The 12,061-nt window shown below is 44.5% G+C and overlaps 1 long non-coding RNA gene across 1 annotated transcript in view; it reads right to left on the bottom strand.

Annotated features, from left to right (window-relative positions):
• LOC137452082 (uncharacterized) overlaps positions 1-11,840 on the bottom strand; it is a 31,323-nt gene extending 19,483 nt beyond the window's left edge. Inside the window, exons 1-4 of the long non-coding RNA XR_010989962.1 lie at positions 10,522-11,840; positions 9,618-9,677; positions 8,398-8,446; positions 7,004-7,140 (exon numbers count right to left, since the gene is read on the bottom strand). This is a non-coding gene — a long non-coding RNA (uncharacterized lncRNA). The remainder of the gene's footprint in view (positions 1-7,003; positions 7,141-8,397; positions 8,447-9,617; positions 9,678-10,521) is intronic.
• Between the last annotated feature and the right edge of the window lie 221 nt (positions 11,841-12,061).

The raw sequence follows: 12,061 nt of genomic DNA, 5'->3' as shown, positions 1-12,061 counted from the left end.
TGCAGTTTTGAGTTTCCTGGGAAGAAAGCCTATTAAGCTGCCTTTCTGCGGGGATTGCCATAGCAACCCGCGCACAATGCCAATGGCCCAGATTTCCTTCAGCCCCTTCTTTCTGAACTGACAGCAGTGATTTTAATGCTCCTTGAACCAAATCTTTGCATGCAGAGACCGCTTTAGAGAAGAAAAAAAAAAAAAAAAAGCAGCAGCTTTTAATCAGGGCTGGTAGCTCTCTCTCCTTTCTGCCCGAGAACTGAGCGGGGAAGGCTTCCAGCATGGCGTCTCTCTCAGCCCCTTGAAGTCACAGCTGGATAATGACCACAAAGCAGTCCTGGGCTTGGCAATTTCAGTATCATTTAGGGTTATAAGACATTGTGGAACAGATGCTTGCACAAGGGTTGTTTTTTTACAGATATTTGCGTGTTCAGGCTGGGAGGTTGGGGTGGCATGGTATGGAAATAGAAATTAAGCTGCCACAGAAGCAAGGCAAACTTACAGTTAAATGTAAGAGTGGGACTGTGACTCAGGGCAGCAGTACTCTGTAAAATGGGGCAGGCTGCTCTGTTCACTTTAAGCATTCCAAAGAGGCCAATATCTGAATCCTGACAGGCCTGTAAGCTGTAGTAGGCTCCCATGGTGACACTTGGTAGGGCATAATGCCATAGCCAGGACTGGACTGTAGTGAAAGCTGGTTACACGGGCAATAGGAAAGCAGAGCCAGCACATGAGGGTGCAGCTCAGAGCCAGTTCCCCACGTGAGTGAAGCCATCTGACCAGAGGCACACTGCACCCTGGGTGCCCAGAGCTGCCAGCGAGCCAACATATGGGCTGGCAGTTAGACACAGCTCAGTCAGGAAAAGAAATAAAACCACCCATGTCTGACAAATGGACCCAATCTTTATGGCAAGCAATCCCTGTCTGGGGTTAGTGTAGGAGTGCAGGGCTGCTGCAGTCCCCAGGCACTCCTTTCTCTTGCCAATGTCCCTGTCATGTCCCCTTTCCTCCTGCTTGCCCTTGGAGAAGCTCCATGTTTATGTCTCATTGCTGCAGGAAACAGAGAGAGTGGCAGGGTGAGAGTAGCTGCAGGAAGGTCCCTGGAAAAGGAACATCAGGTCTAATGTCTGGTGCATTCAGCTTCAGGATCCAGAGAAGCTGCACCTGCAGCTGCAGAGGGCCCCTGGGGTGCAACCCCCTCCATGTACACCTTCTGCAGAGGGAACCAAATAAAGCCTATATGTGCACTGTTAACACCTGCTAACATCCAGGCTCCAAGCCCTTCCCTCACTACTCATTGTGCCCATTCAGAGTCTTCCCCAGCTGCATCCCTGTTTGTTGTATGCATCTGGCTCTCAGCAAACACATTATGAGTAGTGCTTAGCATTTCTGTCTTAAAAGTCTGTGCAAAAATTAGAAACAGAGGGAGCTCCTGAATCACTGAATCGAGCCCTGGGCTATCTCAGGTAACCATCTCATGTATGCTAATTGATCCTCCCAATAGTCATCAGATGGAGACATGAGCTGCCTGGGTCTCTCTGGGGAAGGGAGGGCTGAACCCAAGTGTGTCATGGGCAACAGAGATCTGCAGGGTCTGGGCAGAGAGGGTTGGACTAGATGACCTTAGAGGTCCCTTTCAGCCCAGACCATTCTATGATTCTATGACTCTCTCCCCAACTGAGCTTGCTCTGGTCAGTACATACAAGCAGTTACTGCTCAGACAGGGATCATGCTGTTGGCACAAACAATGGGAGCATGGATACAGAAGCCACAATGAGTGGAAAAATGCTTTAGGGAAGAAAAAGAGGCAAATTCCTCATTGCCTGCACGAAACCTAAGAAGCTGTGGGAGGTGCCCCAGGCTGAGGGAACTGAGCCCTCCTCGTGTCTGGGGTCTCCCTGCAGATGCTACATTCACCTGCGTCGCCCTTGCTGTGTTTCTGCTCTTTAGGGCTGGTGTCCCACTGCCCTGTCTCCCCTGCTGCCTTTTTGGGGTGAGGATGTAAGGTCTCTGTAAAGCTGACCTCTCTCCACAGCCATATTCTCACATAATCTCTATCCTCGCAAGGGCAGCTGCCCTCCCTGGGGCCCAAGAACATGCAGTTAGTCTTGCAGCAGCAGAGGTGATGCAGCAGATTCTCTCAAGCTGTAAACATATTTATATCCCTACCCTATACACTTGTGCTCAAAACCCTGTACTAATAGGCATGGACAGGAAGGAAATCATATTTGCATTTATCTGCACTTTTTTTTAGCTGGTGGTTTGATGGTTTGTGCAATCTGTTTCCTCCAGCAATCCTCTGTAAGCTGCTTTGGTGCTGGGAGGGTTGGAGGAGGAAAGAAATACTCCCTTGCTGATGTTCTCTCCCCATGTTGTAAGCTGGCAAGCTGTGGGGCAGAGGAACTGATCATTGTGCCCATGACCCTGTTACTTGGGGTAACCCTTTCAGCAGGATTGAAGGCAGCAGTAGAGGTGGGAGAAGGTTGAGATGGGACTGTTTTGGGGGCTTCTCATAGTCTCAGAGCAGATGCTTACAAGCTTTTCATTGAATTTCCCTCATGAATCTGTTACTACTTCTGTCCATCACAGGAAAGGGATGGACCATAAATTATGTATTACTTTTAAGGGAAAAATAAAAAAGAAAGAAAAAAAGCCTGCTAGGTTTTATCTAGTATAAAAATAATCTTCTATTCACCCAGAAAGATAACAGTCTGTATAAAACAAGTTTTTACAGAATGATTTGTCACTGCAGGAGCCAAGCTGGGTCCCAGTTTGACCACTCAGTTTATCTCTGTGCTCGCACAAAGCTGGAGACACCAGACACAGCCAGAGCTCTTGGGTGGAGATGGTTGGAGAGGCTGCTTCACTGCTCTCACTCAGCTGCTCTCAAAGAACAGAACAAATATTTGTGTGTGAAATACAAAATAAATTGTGCATTTTGCTGGAGGACTGGTGGCATTTGTTTTACCATGCTATGCTTGCAAATGTTTGCAAACACTGCATCAATTTGCCATACTACAGGAAAAACTAGCATTCATTGCTTTGAAGACTGTGTTGAGGCTTGAAGCAACTATTTTTTCCTGGGGTTTTTGAGGATGGTTCATACTCCAAAAAGTATGGTTTGAGCTGTGTTTTCATGCTAGACATGCCACAGCCATGGGCAGTGCAGGAGACGCTTGGCCTCGTGTACATCTCTTTCCATCTGGTGGCACACAAATGCCATTCTAATAGAAAATATGAATTTCTGCAATTGCTTTTCATGTGGCTCATGCCACGGACCAGACTGAATTCATGGCCCCACACTAAAATAAATGCTTTTAAGCAAGAAGCAGGTTAAAAATTCAAACTGAAGAAAGACCACATGAAACCAGCAGGAGACAGGCAAAGTGCCACAGCTTTCCCACTGCAAGATTATAAACCTCAAGATTTATAAATGCAGTCTGCAGAAAACAACCCTTGAAATCCTGTATTTCCAGGCTACCTGTCACACTGGTGCCATGGAGACTCCTCTGAGTGCCTCACTCCCTCCCATGTTGCTTCCTACTCTCCAAGCTTCCAGTATGTGCTCTGCAGGACAGCATCGCAGGGAGTCAGCTCCATGGATATATGAAAAAAATTAACCACTGCACATTGGTAACTATTTGCACATTGGAGAGGAGGCAACAAACCCCATTCCTTTGCAACCCTCTCTCAATTCCTGATGCTTCAGAACCTGGAGCAAGTGTGCCTTGGAGCAGAAGGAAACCTTCCCCAAACCTCTCACAGGCTGACGCTCACCTGACATTCTGCCAGTGAAGGCACTGAGCTCATCGTCTGCTGGGAATACTTCTGGCAACTTGCAGGCACATGCCATGTTTCCTTTGCCAGGCCTTTATCTTTTCAAAATGCCAGTAGTGGGACCAGAGCAAAGTCTCTCAGAAACACTGAGCATCTCCTTTTTGAAAGGCTAGCTACCTCAGCTGGAAGACTGAGGACTAGTGCAAGACATCAATCAGCTGCTGGACTGACACTATACAGGACGATTGAGCCTCAGAAATACTGCTGGCCATAGCTCAGACGGCCTCTCTGTGGTAGACATTCACATCTGTGTTTCTTTTTATTGTGGAATAAAGCTGAAGATAGTAGGAGCCTGAGTCATATGGGTGTGTAATGCTCGGACAATTATGTGGCTGAGTCTTTTGGTAAGAAACTAATTTCAACTGCTTGCTTTGACCCAGCTCAGCTGTACCTGGCATGGGGTTTGTCAGATAATCCTGGTGCCATGCTAATCTTCAATGTTAAATTCAAAGACTGGTGTACAGCTCCTACCCACCTCTCATCTCCCGGATTTATGACCCTTATAAACCATGAAATTATTTATTTAATCTTATTCGCTCATATTTAAAAGTTGCCACACATTTGAAATCTGATGGTCATGTGGAACCTGGCTTTACTTATAGATTGAGGGTCTCAGCCCTCTGTCTCACGTGAGGATTTTCTTTCACCGGCAAGTCTGTCCTTACATATTTTCTCTTTTTCTTTCAAGCTGGCAAAGCCTCATTCCGCTATGGTTTGGATTTGATTTGTTGTTGTTGTCCAGTTTGTTTGTTTGTGGGGGTTTTGTTTGTTTTTCTTTTTTTCTGTAAAACAAGAAGGAGGTCTGTCTATGACTTCTTGTTGGCCTTTAGTACTTCACATTTTATGCCCCAGGTTTTTCTAACACTAACTGATGTAGCTTGCCTGAGTACTCCCACTTGTACTGGATGGTGAATCTGCAAATGCTTATAGAAAAGTGATGGAAGATGAGAGATAAATATATATTCTCTTACTGAAACCCACAGTATTTTGCCTGATTTCTCTGGCAGAGGCATCCTGTTTGTATGTATCCCTCACGTTCCACAGGCATCCAGGACAGTACCTGATTCAACTATACACTAGGATTTTTGTCCTGTTGGATCATGTTCCCAGCAAAACCCTACATGAATCACATCATCCTCCCAAGTCGCCTGCCTGCTGCCAAGATGTCCAGCTGCATGAGACGGAAGCAGAAACTGTCACATGAGAATCTTTCTGATGGTGGAGGCTTGGTTCCCACATCTTTGTTGGAACCTCTTTAGGCAGCATTCACCATGCTGTGCTGCCTGATTTGCAGCAAGACTTGCTTTGTCGTAGGAGATGTGTGGTTACAAATTCCCTTTGGGTCAACTTCATCTGCAGCAGAAAACCAGACAGATGGGAGCTGAAGGAAGCATTTGTGTAATCAAGTAGAGACAGAATACTTGTAAGGATGGCAGAAGTTCCCTTGTATTAATAATATTCTTAAATAACAAGCTCTTTTAATAACCTTTTCTCACTGGCCACTCTTCCCAGAAGTCCCTTCATTCAGGTTTACAGTTTTCACTTTGATGCACTTGAGCTTTCTTACAGCCTTGTTCAGATATTTATTGTGCTCGGACTTGTTAATTGATTTGCTGCAGTTTCAATAGGGCTGTTAATGAGTAGATGTGTAGTTACCACATATATCAGAGGTACCTGTTCTAAATGTTGAGTTTAGCCTCCTCTATTACACATTAAATGCTCTTTTCTCCCCATCAGAGATGAAGAGAAACAAATGAGACACACATGAGGTGCAGGGCAGGGAGCTGGAAGAAGGCAGAAATGGGAGGAACATGCAAGTGGTTTTCATGGAAATAACTTTCAAATGGCTCATTTTCTGTTGTTTGAAGTCCAAAAACTAATGCACAACAGGGAATTTTTACTTCAATGACATTCCTGGGCATTTTGGTGTCAGATGTCTTCAGCATGTCATGTTCTTCTGCACGGGTGCACGGTTTACATAAACCAGTAATGTCCTACTTTCCTGTTCTCCAGGGACAAACCGCACCATCAGAGCAGGACACTTGGCCTCTCATGCTTTTAAGAAAGAGGGGGATAATGCCCACCTGTGCAAATCACATTGCTACCTATGGCTAGAGTTGGCCTGTGTTAATCTCCACCCCAAAGTTATCTAGACCACTGGAGGATTCCGATGCCAGCCTAGCAAGTAGTCTTATTTTGTGTTCTTAATGCATTTTTCTGCTACAGCTTCTTTGGAGAGTCATGAAACTTCTATAGATTACATGAGTGGCAGTGCAGGCCCTGGCTTGTTCATTGTGCTGCCAGCTGCTGAGGGTCAGCAGTAATGAAACTGACTTGAAAATCATATATAATAAATTAAAATCTATTTTTTCTTTTGTTTGCCTCCTCCATTTTGAGCTTTCAACTACAGCCTGGGACACATTTTCTGTTTTGTTTTGTTTTGCTTTGCTTTGTTTTGTTTTTATAGCAAAAAGAGTGCAGTTAAACAGGAAAAAGTATGGAGCAGAATGATTCTTAGGAGGTGAGACCTGCAGAAAACCAGCAACTACTGTGAGCCCTGATGAAACCAAAGGTGCTGGCAACACTGCATTAAAAACAACTTTGGAATTTAATTTAATCTTAAACCCCATTTCATTCTTGTTTGCTGCCTTTAGCTAATTTCAAGTCCAAGCTAACTCTGCTGTTGCTAAGCCTTCCAGGACAAGAAGGGCCATTACAGTTGACACAGCATGACTTCAGATGAAAACTAATCTGATGTGAAGGTTTGGTCTGGAGAGCACCCTGGTGCTTATTGCCATGCCTCTGTCTGCTAGGTCAGAGTGAATTTCGTGGAGCTCACTGACAACTACAGGGGTTCCAGTTGTGCTAGTGTGGTGGGTGGTAAGAGACAGCCTGTTCCTATGGGCATGGGGGAGGGATGGGAGGTGGAGGGGGCTGTGAGAGGAGAGCTTCATTTGCCATTGCTCCCAGGACTCTTAATTGCAGCAGCATACATGGTGATAAGCTGCTGAATTGCCTTTCATCGTCTGAGAAACCCAGCATGTGAAAAAATTCAGTATGCCATTGTCCGTGTGCATAGCTCACTGCCTGACCCACCGCTCTGCACACAGCACTGGGACAATAAAGGCAAACATTATTGCTACTCCAAGAGCCACTGACCAAGGCATCATCCTACCTGACAGAGAGGTGGAAAGATCAGGTCGTTCACATTGGACACATTCTTGCTTCATTTCTGCTCCTTTATGGCCACAGCCTCTGTGATGAAGCATTTTCCCAGCCACAGATGTATGGCTAGGCCATACAGAGCTCACACTGGAGAGCAAGAAGCGGCACAGGTGTTAGTGATGGGGAGTGGGGACAACCTCCCGTGGATTTTGCAGTTCCCAGAGTCAACTCTTGAGCACTATTTGAAGGGAACCTGTGGTTTGCTTATTTATTTATCTAGTTCTTCCTGTGACTTCCAAGGAATGATTTCCTTGTCCTTATGCTAATTCAAGCTCTGCTGAATAAAGAGGCTTTTTTTCCCCCATCCCATCCTGCAAGAGGTCATCTTTATTCAAGAACCATGAATGATGTGCACAGGGTACTAATCGTGCACAAAGAGCCCCGTCCGGAGCCAGCCAAGCGTACAGCTGTCCTTTTGTTTACAGAGATGGAGAGGGAACCTAAAAACTGCTCCTGCCCCATAGACAATGGCAGTGGCTTGTGAGATGCCTGAGATTTGGCAGGGCCCCTCTTTCCTGGCGCTAAAGGGCCTTTATTAAGCATAAATCACGTCAGCTGCTACTGCGGCCCTTTATCAGCGTATAAAAGATTCCCCTTTGCCGCTTAAGTGACACGATGGAAAGGAATCAGTCTGAAATACCCCAAAGACTTGAGCAATGTACCAGACTGGGGACAAATGACACTTCTGAGTGTTTAATAGTGCTGCTCCTCCGTTGCTGTTACAACAACACATGCAGCTGGGTTGATTTTTTAAGCCAGCTGATGATTCATTGTATTCTAGTGATTTTGTGTTGGTCTGAAATGTCAGGAGGTTACGAGGACAAATTTCATACCTGTGAGTTATGAAGAATAACAAAGAGCCCTAAAAGCCCTAGGTTAAATTCATTGGCAGCACTGATATCTCTAGAAAAGTGTGAGGCCTCAGGCATTGAGAAAATGACTGTGTAGAGTATCTCTGCTAGACCAGAGTAGCTCTGTTAGGGGAATAATCAGTAGACTGTCCTATTCAGCAATTTAAGAGCTGACTACAGTGTTCCCCTGAGGTGGGGAGAAATGCAAGTTCTTCTTTCCCTTGTAAATAAACAGGCAATTTGGGGAACAAAAGTGCTCAAGGAAATTCTGTTAGTTCAAGTACCAGTATTGCCAAGTCCTCTACCTCATTAGGCAGCAGCTGTCTCTGTGCAAGGGGGCCTGAGGTATCACTGAAACCACAAGACATGGCAGCCAGGGAGGCTTCAGGCAAGATAAAGATCTATCAGGAGGAGTTTGATGTGACTCTGGCATTCAGGAAACTGGATGCTGGCTGTGTTTGGAGCTAGCTAGGGAAGGACTTAAAGACCTTACCTGTAGGACTCCCTTCAGGATATAACTGCCTGAGCTCATCTTCTGCTTCCTGTACAGAAAGTACCATTTATATCTGAGCAGTTACAAGCTTTGCACTTTGTTTATTAATATTGCATCCACTTGTTTAAAATCACACTTTAATAGCATCTATAGCTGATTCATACCATGCCTTGTCTACCCTTCCTTAAACCTTGCTTATGTTCACTTTTGTTTCCCTTGAGTTGATATTCCTGCTTGTCCAGCTGTCTTGGTTGCTGGAGACAGTTGTCACAAAGAACATATTTCTTTTCCACTAGCATCCCTGTCTGCCTCTGTGCTCTCTCTGGCTCAGTGTCTCATGAACTCCTGCAGGCCAGGTGCTCCAGGGCTGTGCAGCGATGACCTCAGTCCATGAACTTGCGTTGTGCACCAGAATAGGTCATTCAGTAGGTGACATTAATCCCCTAATTTAGCACTGGTGCAACGCTCCATGACATTTCTGATCATCACCTCATAGAGTTTGGGGAAGCATATCAATGGCTTAGATAGGTGAGGTCCTGCTATGACTGGATAATAAGCAGACCTCATTTTTGTGTAACAAGCAGAGCTCCTTTTTTGCATTTCCAACATGCTCTGCAGTTTCTGACAAGGATCCCCACCAATCTCGCAAGGATTCATAAATAACTAAGCCTACAGCTCTATGCGTCATGGCACAGCTCCTCTCTGCAAAACAAGTAGTTGCTCCAAACCGCCCCTGATCACCAAGTCTGAGGTCCCATTGCAGTTTCAGTTACACATGTGGGCTGCTCTGCACTACACAAGACTCCTAAGTTCAGCTCCCAGTAAAGCAGGTTTCACTGCTTTACTGTCTGTTTGCAGAAAGCCATTGACTGTTTGGATTTTCCAAATGATTTATGTTGTGTTATTACATTTTATTAAAATTGGGGTTAAAGTTTGGGGGTTTGTTTGTTTTTCATTATGTAGTTTTGTGGGGTTTTGTTGTTTGTTTGGGTTTTTAAAATCTTGATTTTTCCCTCTAAAGCTTTTTCTAATTTGGAATTTGACTTAAAGCCATCAAACCAGCTTTAGGTCTAATTTCATCCTGACATACTCTGACACAAGTTCTTCAAGTCAGTGAACAGTTGCTAATTTGCACGATCAATAACTTTGCCCCTGAATCTGTAACAATTTGTTTCCATTTGGTCCACAGAAAGGATATAAACTGAAGTGGCTTGGCTTACCTTACCAGTGGCTGGAGCCCTTTGCTGCTTTTCTTGCGAAGATTTTGGAGACACTGTACCCTTGAGAAGATTATTCAGAAAGACACATTTTTCCTAGTGTTAGTAATGGTCTGGGAAAAGGCCAATAGAGTCTTACCAACACAGAAACCAGGCATCGCATTGCTATCTTCACAAAACCCATCTATAAGAAATGCTCATCTTTAAACTTCAGTTTTCCCCTAAATTACATATCTTGGGGTTGAGATATATATCTCAAGATATAATGCACATCTCATATACAAAATATGTAAAGCTGAATTATCAAAACTTAGTTCACCCAAGTGAAACTCTGTGTATCAGTATTTAGGGGAGCTGCTGACAGTGAAAGGCAGAAAGAAAATGAGGTATAATTGCTTTGCATCTTCAGAGGTATTATTTCTGATGTTCTAAAGAACAGAATAAAATGCACAATGGCACAGGTGAATCATTCTATGTACTTTCTTTACACTGATGAGTTTTAAGTAGTTTTAATTTTTTCCCCCTTTAAAATAGTTTTTCAAGTGCTAGAATGCACTGCCGTAAGTTTCGAATACATTTCAGTTGCTCATTTAACAGAAGAAGGACAACAAATGCCAAAGTGAAAATGTGCAGAAGATGGAGAGATGATTCAGCCTTACTGGTAACTATTTACCCTGGCAATTTGCTTTATAAATTACAGATGTAACTTCTAACAAAGCAGGGTCATTTTGGGCTGCTTCTTCTCTCTTAGTGTCTCCATCAGTTGAAAAACTTTGCTAGGGCTGAATATATAACTTGTGGTTAGTCATACAAACAGGAAGGCTCTTACAGTTTCTGTGCACTAAGTTCAGTCTAAGTGTGGGCATTTTCTTCCCCCACCCTATGGTCTTCTAAGTTCAGCACTCACCTTGGAAATGCTTGAGCTGTTGGAACGATGGAGGGACTTGGCAGATCTTCACCATTTGGGTCCCTTCTGAGAGTGCAGATGTCTGCATGTGTCAAATACTGTTTCTTTGCACCCACGCAGGACCACGGAACTCTTTTCACATGAGTCACAGCCTCAGGAGCTGGCCTATAGAGCTGAAACTTTGCCAGGTTGGTTTGGATCAACCCTTCCTGAGTAAATTCTGTGGAATTTAGTACTATCTCTGATTTCCAATAGTATCCACAGCTTTTTCTATGAAAGTGTAAGATGTGATCACAGAAACTTCTTGAGCTAGCAGATCACAGGTGCTCCAAGAAAGCATGTGGGTGGACTAGGTTCACTGTCTGCTTTTTAAAGAATTCCCATTGGATATATGTACCATGCTGAAATAGCAAAGTATCAGCATTTCTGATATACAGCTATCCAGTTATTGATTAATAAATGCTTAATATTGGAAGAAAGTGACCACAGATAAATAAATGGTTCCTGGTGTATCCCTGCTGAATGGGGGGTGGGGGTGGGGGTGTGGTGCCTGTGGGAGTGTGTGATTTCTGAGAGTGCCCTACAAAGTGCTAAGGAACAGTAAAGGACTCACTACCTATTTTTGTCAGCTCTTACTGTACTATAGGATGTAGGTTCAGATCCCTGAAACTTGTGGCACTGGTCCTTCATACCAGTGAAAAGATCTGATTCTCATCTGCTTCTGGAGCACATCTGCATCTTTAGATAAAGGATACAAACTCACTACTCAAAGCTGCATGTTGATCTGTACTTAGGTGAAATTCCTGCACTGTATTCTTCTGCTGTCTTCTGAAATGCTCATGATAACTGGATCCTTTCTATACTCATGCAGTGCTTTAGCCCCAGGAAAGCTGAATTCTGGTCTCAAAATTACCTGGACTTGCAGGGAAATATGCCCTTGTTTTTTCTCCACTGAACTGATATGAAGCTCTATTAATCATGGCAAACTTCTTAAACTGTCTTCCCAACCTGAGTAGCACACATTTGATTGACACTTCTGTAAAAAAATGGAATCTGAATGTGAAATCCTCATTTCTTTAGTGGCATCATTTGCAGTCAGGAGCTGCCAGATGGCTGTGCTTTCCAGGCCAGACCATTGCAAGGAGCAGGGAAAGCGGCACGTGACATGCTGGTGACCACAGGTTCATCAGTGCCTGGGCCAAAAGAGGCAAATCCTACCTCCTCCCTGCTTCAGAACATACTGTTGGCAAGTGAATCCTACCTCTACATGTTAACCTTTCTTATGGGCTACAAGTAACAGTAATGAGTTTGTCAGTTCTCAGCCAAGTCTGAAGAGAGAGCTGCCACAATGCATGGATGATGCTGATGGCCTTGGCAGAGTGAGGATGTCAGAGCCCAGATTAGGAGCAGACCAGCTGGAAGAGGCATGGTCAGGAAACGGGGGGTTGGCAGAGTGGGGTAGACAAGCACCCCACTTATTTAACAGCTGAAAAAATTGCAAGGAGCTGTCAGAGTCTGGGGAGCTCATTGTGCCTCCTGA

Source organism: Melanerpes formicivorus, unplaced genomic scaffold (genome assembly GCF_026170545.1).
Source record: "Melanerpes formicivorus ecotype bairdi unplaced genomic scaffold, bMelFor1.0.p_v2 SCAF_48, whole genome shotgun sequence".
Lineage (NCBI taxonomy): Eukaryota > Metazoa > Chordata > Aves > Piciformes > Picidae > Melanerpes > Melanerpes formicivorus.
Note: the sequence above shows the minus strand (reverse complement) of the source record. Positions and strands in the feature narration are given on the sequence as shown.